Here is a 15,135-nt window from a genome sequence, read left to right as displayed (position 1 = left end):
GCCAAAACCATCCCAACCTCACCAAGCTATCCCTTTGAAACAATATCTATCTTCTAACAGTTTTCCTCTCCTCATTATATGTAGCATTAGATAAATCAAGAAGAGTATGAATCTTAACTCTGACTTGTTTTCAGTACAATTACTAAAGAAAATCACAGGGAAAAAATTAGAAATGAAGAGAACATAGGAAAAACAACTAAATGCAACAGATTTAAGAAAAGTTACCAATAAGGTTTCTCTCTTTTCAGTTTTTATGCAAATGAAATTAAAGATATTAGGGAGCTCAGAAGTGTAATCATGGTAGTTCATGAACTTTAGACAACGTGGGTTAAGGCTCTGATACATCCAAATAGAACATTTTCCATATTACCTTTCTCAGAAACCAGTCTATTTTTTATTTTTATTTTTGAAGAGCTAGAAGGAATGTTAGAAACTACTGCCTTCAAGTCCTTAATTTTATAGAGGGAGAAACTGAAGCTACTTTGCTTAAGCGTAGTTAATGGAAGAATTGAGATGATCATTGATATTTCTTAAAACAAGCAACAAAGTTCTATCCTTTGGATTATTTTTGGAGTTTGGTAAGGTTATAATATACATAAAGATGTATATCTGGATATATGTAACCAAAAGAATTGAAACTACATCTACATCAAGCCCTGCCTATTGAAAAAACAGTCCTTTTAGGAATTAAATAAAAATCTATATATGGGCTTTGAGGGATTAAATAATTAGAAGCTCTTGCCCTAGAAGAACTTCCATTCTACGGGCAAACAGAAATGAATATAAAATGACAATTAAAAATATAACCTGAAATACAACTTAAGACAGCATGAGAACTATCACAAGGCAGGTAATTAATTGCCCAAACTTGAATCATGTACAGATATTCAATCTAGCCTTTTAAAACCTATATCTCCATTAATAAAAAACATCTGCCTTTGTAGCATTATTTAGTGGACAAACTATTATTTCAAACTTTAAATATCAGTAAAAGAAGATACAGCATCTACAAATTAAATAAATTATTTCTTGAGGATAGTGAATACAACTACTCTGTCTCAAAAGCACAGTGTTCCCCTGTCTCACTTTTCTATGATGCTCAGTAGCTATGAAGCCCTAAGAGCACTGAGTCCACTGCTTTAACAAAGGATACACTGGCCAGCATGAATTTTTATTTAGACACAAAAGTTTCTGATCAAAAACATTTTAGAGTCATAACATCCACTTAAAAAAGAGATAAATGAAAGTTAGGGTTTGTATAAAACAACTCCAACTCTAAGGAAGAAACAGTTAAATAAATACTATTTCATTTAAAACATTTACATAAAAACTATTTTAAGAACAAACCAATGATTTTACCAACTTTCTGCTTAAAACAATCAACAAAATAATTAGATGATCTTCTAAAAATTTCTAATAGGTATAATTTTTAAACAATAACTATTTGCATCTTCCTGAAATATTTACTCATGAAAATATTGACTATAACAATCTTAAGGTAAATAATTTAACAAAGAACCTCAGTGTGAAAAGTAGTCTCTCTCACACGAGTCTTATTTAAAGTACCTTCCTACATATTAGTTCTATGCTAAGTTAAATTTACTAACTTCTGTTTCTGGATGGCTTAGAATTATGATGACCAACTGTCTCAGTTTGCCAGGAAGTGGAGCATTTCCTGGGATGGAGGATCTACAGTGCTAAACTGGAACAACTGGGCAAACTGGGATAGGTGATCAGCCTCACTGAAGTAAATTTATAGCCAACAAGTGTTCCCTCTGAGAACAAAGTAAACTAGATAATATACAGAAACCATTTATATGAAGACAAATGAGATCTGCTAAGGTAACAAGAAATGGAAGGACTGACTCCGGAGGGCAGGACATTAGAAAAGTAAGCTAATATTAGCAGCAAATTTTACCTTGGAGGCATCTGCCAATTCTAACAAAAGAAGAAGTTTGCAACTCCAGGCTGCTATAGCAGAGCTTTTAATGGAGACCTGGAATGTTGGATTACAAGATCAGTTTTTTCCATCAGGGCATTTACAGAATTCTTAGGCCTATGTGGCAAAGAATGAAAAGTGAAGCAGAGTTTTTGGCATTCTCATGTGTCAAAGATTAGCATTCAGTACATGCCAGAAGAAGAGCCATCAAAAAACCATAATCAAGCTCCTGGTTAAAACACCTGGAAGGCCAAGTGCAGGTAAGAGATGAAATGAATCTCTTCCAAACTACACCTCAGCCATGAGTTAGCATAGTCACCAATTGGATTAAGGTGATAAGCCATCACTGTCTGCATAGTGCAGGAAAGAATGACCCCTCTGTAGAGAATAACTTTTTTCAACAAAATATCTGGATTTGAGCAATATTTATTAGGCATGCCATAAGACATAACTACATGAACAAAAAAAAAAAGAAAGAAAAGAAAGAAAAAGAAGAGGAAGAAAAAAAGGCCTCAGATAACCCAAATATTGGAATTCACTGATGATTACCTTAAAATACAATTAATATGTCCAAGACAATAGAGGAAAGGATGGATAAAAATTAAGAATTTCAACAGATGAGTCGGCTGCAAGCATTCAGGGGGAAAAGAGATCTGTAATTTAGAAATTATCAGATATGTTTCAGAGCAGATGAAACAGAGCAGAAGACAAAAATTAGTAAACTCAAAGTCAAGCGAACAGAAATATCCAAACTAAAGGACAGAGAAAAAAATTTAATGTAAAAAGCATTTAGAGTGTAAGAGATACCTACAGAAGTCTAATATAACACATAATTGGAATACCAGAAGAGGAAAAAGAAAATGGCCAGAATCAAAATGTGAAAAGATCGTTATCTTCTAAGAATCTTCCAAAACTTATGAAAGGTACCACCTTATTTTCAGAAAATTCAGGAACCTCAAGCAAAATAAAAATGAAAACAAACAAACAAGCCAAAAAAAAAAAAAAAAAAAAAAAAAAAAAAACCTAGGGAAATTAATCACACCAACACTGCTAAAAACCAGAAAGGAAAACCTTTGTTAACAGGAAAAAAAAAAAAAAGTATTGCTGTAAGTCTTATGAACGTCTCAAAAAATGATGGAAGCCTGAAGATACAGTATAACATTTTTAAAGTGCTGTAACAGCCAATTCTAGAATTCTACATCTAATGAAAATACCTTTCAAATTTGAAAATTAAAATTTTGGGGAGCCTGGGTGGCTCAGTCAGTTGAGTGTCTGCCTTTGGCTGATGTCACGACCCCGGGGTCCTTGAATCAACCCCAACATGGGGCTCTCTGCTCAGCAGGACGCCTGCTTCTCCCTCTCCCTCTGCCTGTTGCTCCCCCTTGCTTGTGCTCTCTGTCAAATGGATAGATAAACATTTAATTTTTTAAAAAAGATGAAATTTTTTCACAGACAAAAAACAGAATTTGTTACCAAGAAATAGACACTAAAGAAAATTCTGAAAGGAGTTCTTCAGGTAATTTCAAAAAATTCCAAAGAAAAACATGGAATTGTAGAAATGATCAAAAGGTGGACATGAAGGTAGATATAAATATATGCTGAATACTGGCAGTATCAAGTATTAATAATCCCAGTATGGTTTAACATGTGTAAAATTAAAATAATCAAAAGACAGAAGTAGGTAAATGGAATGAAAATGTCCTAAGGTTCTAGAATTAGTCACAGGTACATGTTGTAATCTCTAGTAAAAGAGTGCATAGATTAATAAATAGTATAACAAGTGAATGATACATATTATAATCTCTAGTATAACAATGTATAACTAGGATAATAGTAAAATGAACCATAAAATTCAAAGGAAAACAAAATAGAAAAATGCTTGATCACATAGAAAAGAATTAGTAAAAAAATAAATCTGAACCCAAATGAAGGACTGTTAATTAAATATAAGTGGACCACAAATTTCAATTACTAATATTATCATATTGGATAAAAAAATAAAACCCAGAGCAAGATGGTGGAGGAGTAGGAGACTTAAATTTTATCTGGTCCCTGGAATTCAGCCAGATAGTTAGCAAACCATTCTGAACACCTATAAACTCAACAGGAGATCAAAGAAAAGAATAGCAGCAATTCTAAAAACAGAAAAGTGACCACTTACTCAAAGATAGGAGGTGCAGAGACATGAATCTGAGATGATATATGGAAAGATAAAATGTGGGGTGAGGGAGCCTCCATCAGCTGGCTCCTGCCAAAGGATAGAACAGTGGAGCACAAAATCAAAAATTTTATAAGTCAGCTCTACAAAAGGATGTTGCTCCAGTGGCTAAGTGGGGTGTCTGTGTGTGTGAGTGTGTATGTGTGTGTGTGTGTGTGTGTGTAATCCTAGCTGGGACAGTGTGGTCTCAGGACCCTCAGGGTCACAGAAAGACCAGGGGTGCCTCAGTGTGGGAAAGCTCCCAGGTATCAGAGTGGGGAAGCTGGCTTCAAAGGCAGAGCCCAGGAGGGGCTATCAGCTTGGGGTTACCATAAACTGTGATCCAAAGAACATTTAGGCCACTACTCTTTGAGCAGGGACCCCCACAAGTGGCAGATCCTGGAAAGATCGCTTTCCGCCACTGGAAGGAGCAGTGAGGGAGCATACAGCAGGAATTTGCTGGGTTTGGAGGCTCCAAACAGGGCTGTGTGCCCAAGATAGAAATGTTCAGTCACAGGCTGGGTGAGCTTGGAGTATGGCCAGAGACCAGGGAGACAGGAGTTATTGACTGCTTTTCTCGGAGGGCTCATGGAGAAGTGGGACCCCAAGCTCTCAGCTCGTATGGGGCTAGAGATTGGGAGGCTGCCATTTTCATTCCCATCCTCCAAACTCTACAGAAAGTGTTGAGGGAACAAAAGCTCCTGAGACCAAACCCGAGTAGATTACTTAGCCTGGTCCCTGACAAGGGGGTGCAATACCACCTCCAGCAAAAACACTTGAGAATCACTGCAACAGGCCCTTCCCCCAGAATATTGGCAACAACATCCAACCAAGATCAACTTTACTGATGAATGAGAACTGCAAAACTCCAGTGCCAGAGGAATATGGCATATAGAATTCATGGCTTTTCTCCCATGATTCTTTAGTCTTTCAAAGTTAAACTTTTTTTTTTAATTTTTTTTCTATTTTTTGAATTTTTCTCTTTCCTATTTTAACCAACATCTTATCAATACCTCTTTTAAAATTTTTTAATTTTCATTTTTATAATCATATTCTATCCCTTCACCATATTTTTAAATATACCTTATTTTTTGTATATATAAGATTTTCATTAAAATTTTGGGATACACTTTGTTCTATGAGACCAAAATATACCCTAAATTCAGTGTATTGCTTTGTTCTAGTCGCCCACCTGATCACATTCTTTTTTTTTAAGTATTTTCATTCTTTTTTCAACCAACTTATGTTATCCATTCCTTTTTTAAAATCTTTTTTAATTCTCATCTTTACAATCATATTCTATTCCTTCATCGTATTTACCCTTATTTTTTATATATATGTTTTTCTTTCTTTAAAATTGTGGGCGGCTTTTTCTTCTAACCAACAAAAATACACCCAAAATCAAGTGTGTGGCTCTGCTCTATTTACCAGCCAGATTATTTATATATAGATATAGATATAGATATAGATAATAAAATATATATATTTTTTCTTTTGTTTCCCCCCCAGTTTCAGATCGCTTCTGATTTCTTTAGTGTATATTCTTCTGAGGTCATTGTTACCCTTTTAGCCCTTTGTTCTGTCATTCATTTATTCTTCTCTGGAAAAAATAACAAAGCAGAAAAACTCACCTCAAAAAAAGAACAAGAGGCAGTACCGGCTCCTAGAGACCTAATCAATATGGACATTAGGAAGATGTCAGCACCAGATTTCAGAATGATAATCATCAAGATGATACCTGGGCTTGAAAAAAAACATAGAAGATACTAGAGAATCCCTTTCTGGAGAAATAAAAGAACTAAAATCTAACCAGTTGAAATCATAAAAGCTGTTAATGAGTTGCAATTAAAAAAGGGAGGCTCTGACTGCTAGGTTAAATCAGGCAGAAGAGAGAATTAGTGATAAAGAAGATCAAATGATGGAGACATAAACAACTACTGAATCACAAGGGGAGAATTTAAGAGATAAGTGATATATTGGGGCAAATTATAGTGGAGAACTTCCTCAATTTGGGGAAGGAAATGCATCAAAATACAGAAGGCACAGAGAACCCCCCCTCAAAATAAATAAAAATAGGTCAACACCCCGTCATCTAATAATAAAACTCACAAGTCTCAGAGACAGAGAGAAAATCCTGAAAGCAGTTCAGGACAAGAGGTCTGTAACCTACAATGGTAGGAATATTACATTGGCAGCAGACATATCACAGAGACCTGCAGAGCAAGAAAGGATGGCCATGATATATTCAGAGCACTAAACAAGAAAAATATGCCGCCAAGAATACTATATCCAGATAGGCTATCATTGAAAATAGAAGGGAAAATAAACAAACAACCCCTACAGGAAATATCAAAAGGGGTCCTCTAAGCAGAGAGAGCCTAAAAGTAGCATAGCCCAGAAAGAAACAGAGACAGTATATAGTAACAGTCACCTTACAGGAAATACAATGGCAATATATTCATATCTTTCAGTACTTATCCTGAATGTAAATGGGCTAAATACCCCAATCAAAAGACATGGGATATCAGAATGAATTAAACACACACACACACACACACACACACACAAAGACCCATCAATATACTGTCTGAAACAGACTCATTTTAGACGCCAAGAAACCTCCAGATTTAAAGTGAGGAGATGGAAAACAATCGAATATGCTAATAGACATCAAAAGAAAGCTGGGTGGTAATCTTTATATCACACAAATTAGATTTTAAGTCAAAGACTATAATAAGAGAAGAGGAAGGACACTATATCATACTCAATGGATCTGCCAACAAGAAGATCTAAGAATTTTAAATATCTATGCCCCTAACATAGGAGCAGCCAACTATATAAACCCATTAATAACAAAATCAAAGAAACACATTGACAATAATACAATAATAGTAGGGGACTTTAACACCCCCCTCACTGAAATGGACAGATCATCCAAGCAAAAGATCAACAGGAAATCAAGGCCTTAAATGACACACTGGACCAGATGGACATCACAGATATATTCAGAACATTGCATCTCAAAGCAAGAGAATACACATTCTTCTCTAGTGCACATGGAACATTCTCCAAGATACATCACATCCTGGGTCACAAGTCAGGTCTCAATAGATACCAAAAGACTGGGATCATTCCCTGCATGTTTTTGGACCACAATGCTTTGAAACTAGAACTCAACCACAAGAAGAAACTTGGAAAGAACTCAAAGACATGAAAGCGAAAGAGCATCCTACCAAAGAATGAATGGGTCAACCAGGAAATTAAAGAAGAATTGAAAAAATTCATGGAAACAAATGATAATGAAAACACAACTGTACAAAATCTTTGGGTGCAACAAAGGCAGTCCTAAGAGGAAAGTATATAGCAATACAAGTCTTTCTCAAGAAATAAGAAAGGTCTCAAATATACAACCTAACCCTACACCTTAAAGGAGCTGGAGAAAGAACAGCAAACAGAGCCTAAAGGCCTAAACCCAGTAGAATATAAGCAATAAAGATCAGAGCAACAATCAATAAAACAGAAGCCAAAAGAACAGTGGAACAGACCAATGAAACAAGGACCTTGTCCTTTGAAAGAATTAATAAGATTGCTAAACCCCTGGCCAGACTTACCAAAAAGAAAAGAGAAATGACCCAGATTAATAAAATCATGAATGAAGGAGGGAGATCATAACCAACACCAAAGAAATAAAAACAATTATAAGAACATATTATAAGAAACTATACGCCAGCAAATTTAACAATCCGGAAGAAATGGATGCGTTCCTAGAGAAGTGTAAACTACCATAACCAAACCAGGAAGAAATAGAAAACCTGAACAGATCCATAACCAGTAAGGAGATTGAAACAGTCATCAAAAAGCTCCAAAAAAACAAGAGCCCAGGGCCAGATGGATTCCCAGGGGAATTCTACCAAACATTTCTTTTTTTAAAGATTTTATTTACTTATTTGCCAGAGAAAGAGAGATAGAGAGAGAGAGAGTGAACACAGGCAGAGTGGCAACAGAGGCAGAGGGAGAAGCAGGCTCCCCGCCAAGTAAGGAGCCCGATGTGGGACTAGATCCCAGGATGCTGGGATCATGACCTGAGCTGAAGGCAGCCGCTTAACCAACTGAGCCACCCAGGCGTCCCATCTACCAAACATTTAAAGAAGAATTCATTCCTATTCTCCTGAAACTGTTCCAAAAAATAGAAATGGAAGAAAAACTTCCAAACTCATTTTATGAGGCCAACATCACCTTGATCCCTAAACCAGACAAAGACCCCATCAAAAAAGGAGAATTACAGACCAATATCCTTGATGAACACAGATGCAAAAATCCTCACCAAAACACTAGCCAATAGGATCCAAAAGTACATTAAAAGGATTATTCACCACGAACAAGTGGGATTTATTCCAGGACTGCAAGGTTGGTTCAACATCCACAAATCAATCAATGTGATATAATACATTAATAAAAGAAAGAACAGGAACCATATGATACTCTCAATAGATGATGAAAAAGCATATGACAAAGTACAGCATCCCTTTCTTGATCAAAACTCTTCACAGTGTAGGGGTAGAGGGTACATACCTCAATATCATCAAAGCCATCTATGAAAAATCCACAGCAAATATCATTCTGAGTGGGTAAAAACTGAGAGCTTTTCCCCTAAGGTCAGGAACATGGCAGGGCTGTCCACTATCACCACTGCTATTCAACATAGTACTAGAAGTCCTACCCTCAGCAATCAGACAACAAAAAGAAATTAAAGGCATCCAAATAGGCAAAGATGAAGTCAAACTATCACTCTTTGCAGATGATATGATACTTTATGTGGAAAACCCATAAGACTCCACTCCAAATCTGCTAGAACTTGTACAGGAATTCAGTAAAGTGTCAGGATATAAATTCAATGCCCAGAAATCAGTTGCATATCTACACATCAACAGCAAGACAGAAGAAAGAGAAATTAAGGAGTCAATCCCATTTGCAACTGCACCCAAAACCATAAGATACCTAGGAATAAACCTAACCAAAGAGGCAAAGAATTTGTACTCAGAAAACTATAGAATACTCATGAAAGAAGTTGAGGAAGACACAAAGAAATGGAAAAACGTTCCACGCTCATGGATTGGAAGAACAAATATTCTGAAAATGTCTATTCTATCTAGAGCAATCTACACATTTAATGCAATCCCTATCAAAATACCAGCAACTTTTTTCAAAGACATGGAACAAATAACCCTAAGATTTATATAGAACCAGAAAAGACCCCGAATAACCAGAGGGATGTTAAAAAAGAAAACCAAAGTTGGCAGCATCCTAATTCCAGACTTTGAGCTCTATTACAAAGCTGTCATCATCAAGACAGTATAGTACTGGCACAAAAACTGACACATAGATCAATGGAACAGAATAGAGAGCCCAGAAATAGACCCTCAACTCTATGGCCAACTAATCTTCAACAAAGCAAGAAAGAATGTCCAATGGAAAAAAGAAGGTCTCTTCAAGAAGGGAAAATTGGACAGCCACATGCAGAAGAATGAAACTGGACCATTTCCTTACACCACACACAAAAATAGACTCAAAATGGATGAAAAATGTTAATGTGATAGAGGAATCCATCAAAATCCTCGGGGAGAACACAGGCAGCAACCTCTTCGACCTCGGCTGCAGCTACTTCTTCCTAGAAGTATCGCCAAAGGCAAGGGAAGCAAGAGCAAAAATGAACGATTAGGTCTTTATCAAGATCAAAAGATTTTGCAAAGCAAGGTAAACAGTGAACAAAACTGGAAGACAACTGACAGAATGGGAGAAGACATTTGCAATTGACATATCAGATAAAGGGCTAGTACCCAAAATCTAGAAAGAACTTACCAAATTGAACACCCAAAGAACAAATAATCCAATCAAGAAATAGGCAGAAAATATGACCAGACATTTCTGCAAAGACAACGTCCAAGTGGCCAAGAGACACATGAAAAAGTGTTCCACATCACTCGGCATCAGGGAAATACAAATCAAAACCACAGTGAGATACCACCTCACACCAGTCAGAATGGCTAAAATTAATAAGCCAGGACAACAGATGTTGGCGAGGATGTGGAGAAAGAGGAACCCTCCTACACTGTTGGTGAGAATGCAAGCTGGTGCAGCCACTCTGAAAAACAGTATGGAATTTACTCAGAAAGTTGAAAATAGAGCTACCCTACGGCCCAGCAATTGCACTACTAGGAATTTACCCTAAAGATACAAATATAGTGATCCGAAGGGGCATGTGCACCCCAATGTTTTTAGCAGCAACGTCCACAAAAAATATGGAAAGAGCCCAGATGTCCATCAACAGATGAATGGATAGGGAAGATAGATATTGAATATTATTAGTCATCAAAAAAAAAAAAAAAAACTCCACAAAATTTTGCCCTTTGCAACAAGTGGATGGAACAAGAGGGTATTACATTAAGCAAAACAAGTCAATCAGGGAAAGACAATTATATGATCTTACTGTTATGAGGAATTTGATAACAAGACAGAGGATCATAGGGGAAGGAAGGGAAAATTGAAACAAGACCAAACCAGGGAGGGAGACAAACCATAAGAGACCCTTAATTTCAGGAAACGAACTGAGGGTTGCTGGAACAGAGCAGTGTGGGAGGGATGGAGTGGGTGGGTGATGGACACTGGGGAGGGTATGTGCTATGAATGCTGTGAATTGTGTAAGACTTACAAATCATAGACCTGTACCCCTGAAACAAATAATACATTTTATGTTTTTTTAAAAATCCTAAAAAACTAAATAAAATAATTTTAAAAGAACAAAACCCAGGTATATGCTAATTATAAGTGACACACTTTAAAGAAAAAGAATGTCTGAGAAATATAATGGAAAATAAATATCATACAAATACCACCTGAAGAAAACTCATAGCTAGTCAGACACAGGGAACTCTAAGACTCAAAAAAGAAAATCACACGTAGATGGCAATATCTTAAGAAAACAAGGCAAATGGTTTTACACGTAATAAAAGGAACATCTCAAAACTCTATCCATCACTATATCCAATCAGGAAAGTATTGCTTTAATGTAGCTAATATAAGTAAGGAGGAAACTGCAGCATGTCAATAGGTTTTATTTTTAATTATCAAGTTTTATTGACAATATTTAGAAATATTGGTTGGATACAAGATTATGACTACATGCCCCAAGAGGAATGATTTAAATAACAAATTAGTATCTATCCCCAGAGCAGGACAATTGATTTATCTACTTAATGGAAATTCTACCAACCATTTCTTATTGTCTAGATTTTGCTTAAATACCCAGAAGCTAGTATACTGCCATGTGTTTGTGGTTTTTGTGTGGTTTTTTGTTTTGTTTTTTTAAAATAATTTATTTGTTTATAAACATATAACGTATTAGCCCCAGGGGTACAGGTCTGTGAATCACCAGGTTTACACACTTCACAGCACTCACCATAGTACATACATACCCTCCCCAATATCCATAACCCCACCACCCTCTCCCTACCCCTCTCCCCCTGGCAACCCTCAGTTTGTTTTGTGAGATTAAGAATCTCGTATGGTTTGTCTCCCTCCCAATCCCATCTTGTTTCATTCATTCTTTTCCTACCCCCCAAGTCCCCCACGTTGCATCTCCACTTCCTCACCCAAAGAACAAATAATCCAATCAAGAAATGGGCAGAGGACATGAACAGACATTTCTGCAAAGACATCCAGATGGCCAACAGACACATGAAAAAGTGCTCCATATCACCTGGCATCAGGGAAATACAAATCAAAACCACAATGAGATACCACCTCACTCCAGTCAGAATGGCTAACATTAACAAGTCAGGAAATGACAGATGCTGGTGCAGACGCAGAGAAAGGGAAACACTCCTACATTATTGGTGGGAATGCAAGCTGGTGCAACCACTTTGGAAAACAGCATGGCGGTTCCTCAAAAAGTTGAAAATAGAGCTACCCTATGACCCAGCAATTGCACTACTGGGTATTTACCCTAAAGATACAAACATAGTGATCCGAAGGGGCTTGTGTACCTGAATGTTTATAGCAGCAATGTCCACAATAGCCAAACTATGGAAGGAACCTAGATGTCCATCAACAGATGAATGGATAAAAATGATGTGGTGTATATATACAATGGAATACTATGCAGCCATCAAAAGAAATGAAATCTTGTCAATTGCAATGACATGGATGGAACTAGAGGGCATTATGCTTAGTGAAATAAGTCAATCGGAGAAAGACAACTGCCATGTCTTTGTTAAATGAACAAGATGGGTAGATTTGAACCTAATGTATTTGGGCAACCATAGATACACAACTAGCAAGAAAGGCAGCCTCTGGATTAGTAATCTGCCATTTGGCAAGTCCAGTTTAAGCAATATAGCCAGATTAAGAAAAGAATGATCTCATACAGGGTCAAACTTTCTGTAAAGAGCCAGAAAGTAAGGGGTGCCTGGGTGGCTCAGTTGGTTAAACGTCAGCCTAAGGCTCAGGTCATCATCGGAGCATTCCAGGATAGACCCTGGGGCTCCCTGCTCTGCAGGGAGTCTGCTTATCCTTGTGCCCCTCCTCTGACTCGTGCTCTTTCTCTCTCTCAAATATATAAAAGCTCTAAAAAGAGCACTAGATAGTAAATATTTTAGGCTTACAAGACATATAGCATTTACTGCAACTAATCAACTGTACCATAATTTGTTATCATGAAAGCAGTCATAAATAATAGGCACATGTGTGCCTATATTCCAATAGAGATTTATAAAACTTTTGATCCAGTGCAATTGTTCTCAAAAGTGTAGTCTCTAGATGAGCAAAATTAGTATCACCTGGGAACTTGATAGAAATAGATTCAGTTCTACCCCAGATCTACTGATCAGAAACTGGAAGAGATTAGACACAGCAATCTATACTTTAAGCCCTCCAGGTGATTCTGAAGCTTAATAAAGCTTGAAAATCACTTATCTAGGGAGCATGGCATCATGAAACTCATCTCCAGCCATCTCCGTACTGAATGTCAAGATTCAAATACCAAAGAGGACAACTAAACACCCATCCTTAGGTACTATACCACCTTCATGTTAAGCAATCAAGGCCTAAATGTGTTTAAGGGATACAGTGGGAAGGAGAGTACATAGCCAAAAACAAGTTACTACATTACAGATGAGGAAACTGAGCCAACATTTAAATTACTTGTTTTAAGGTCTCACAGGCCCTCCTCAACATGCAAAACACAATTCACTTAGTCCAAAATTAGTTTTTTCCCTACCTCTGCCGGAACTCATATCCTAGATTCTCTTCATTGTTTCTAACTCAGGTGTGAGGGATGGGTGGCATATAACTACTTCAAGATACATTAGACAAGCCAATAAATTTCCCCTACTATTCTTCTATCTTCATTGTGTCTTGATTCTGGCTTTCTTCAATCTTTAACTCTCATTAACATGTTGAGTTATATAGTTTACCAACATAGCAAAATTTCTACCTATAACAAAAGCCTCTCAGAAGAGATGCTAAACCCACATAGACACCATCATTACCTCTACTCTTACTTCTACCAACTTCCCTCATCCCATCCCACTCCCCAGGCTGCACACACACCTCTTCTGGTCTTGTATTTTCCTGGTGGTTAGCAATATTATGGTCTGCAATCATGGGGGCAAAAACCCCCAAGTTTTTCCAAACACCCAATGAGAATACTTACTATTTTGCTCTTCAATTGGAGAAGCTTAATCTTAGCCCACTCTTAGTTTTCATACTTGAAGGTTAGGGTGAGGTTAAAAAATTGCAAATAGAAGCCTAATATAAATAATGTAAAAATAAGTCCAAATTATTTTCAAGTCTTTTTAGGAAGTGGTAGTGTGCCTAACTGCATTATGATGTTCATCTGTCACTATAAGAAATAGGAAGGATGAGAAAATCTCATTTTTTAAAAATCTAATGATTCATGAATTTGCATATCATCCTTGAGTGGGGCCATACTAATCTTCTCTGTATTGTTCTAATTTTAATATGTGTACTCCCAAAGCAAACATAAGGGAAAAACTTGTTTTTAAAGTAACTTAAATATTAACTCTAAATATATTAGTTCTAGTTTCCTGGGTCCAAAAATTCCCTAATCTGGCTCTTAAAGTGAAGTCAAATGAAAAATAAGATTGATATTACATGTATTTATAGAACTCTTCAGCATGAATTACATATTCTAGTTGCATGTGTTTTCAAACTTAGACATTCTCATGGAAAATCTTAATATTTATCTATAATTTATCTTTAACATAATTTTATATTAAAATGTGTATTTACAAGTAAATATGATGATGAAATCTTTGCACATTAATGCTTTGTATTACATTCAACATAAAGAATTCATGAGGTTTTCTGTTCAAGACTGACCACACACACACACAAAGACACACACACAGATTTTCTCTACTCAGAATCCATTAAAATAATAAAGCATTAAAGAATATAAGCCAAAATTGAAGAGATAAGATACAGATATTCAAGAGAGTTCAAGAAACTTCTAGATGCAAAGAGTACTGAGGTAGAGCCAAGGAAGTCACAGGTAACAAGAGAAGATGCTACAGCTAACCCAGCCAGGCAGAACTCTGGGGCTTCTCCTGAGTCCAGACAGCCATGTACAATGGAAGAAGATCTTGTAAGATAGGGCAATAACAAAATGATTAACTAGTGATCTGTGTGTGGGATGGTTCATTTTCCAAAACTTTATCTTAGGGGGGAAAAAAAGTGTGGGGGTACAGATTTTTCTCTAAAGAAATTAAATAAATTACACAGAGGATTAGGTCACTAGAATGGATGTACATAGTATATGATAAACTCCACATATATGGATATAAATTCCATATCATCTCTATGGATATAAATCCTATATATGAGACTGAAAAGTAGAGAGAAAACAGACTACCTAGAAACTTGAGGCAAAAAACAAACAAAAACAGTGAGGAGTACCCTGGGTTTTCTCTCCAGTTCTATC

General features: G+C 36.5%; 1 non-coding gene across 1 annotated transcript; it reads right to left on the bottom strand.

The window, feature by feature from the left end:
- Positions 1 to 14,070: 14,070 nt before the first annotated feature.
- Positions 14,071 to 14,172, bottom strand: LOC125103391 (U6 spliceosomal RNA). The gene has a single exon (XR_007128392.1). It is a non-coding gene; the product is annotated as a U6 spliceosomal RNA (small nuclear RNA).
- Positions 14,173 to 15,135: the final 963 nt, after the last annotated feature.

This window comes from Lutra lutra, chromosome 6, assembly GCF_902655055.1.
Source record: "Lutra lutra chromosome 6, mLutLut1.2, whole genome shotgun sequence".
Classification (NCBI taxonomy): domain Eukaryota; kingdom Metazoa; phylum Chordata; class Mammalia; order Carnivora; family Mustelidae; genus Lutra; species Lutra lutra.
The sequence above is the reverse complement of the archived record's forward strand: the minus strand, read 5'-3'. Positions and strand labels throughout refer to the sequence as shown.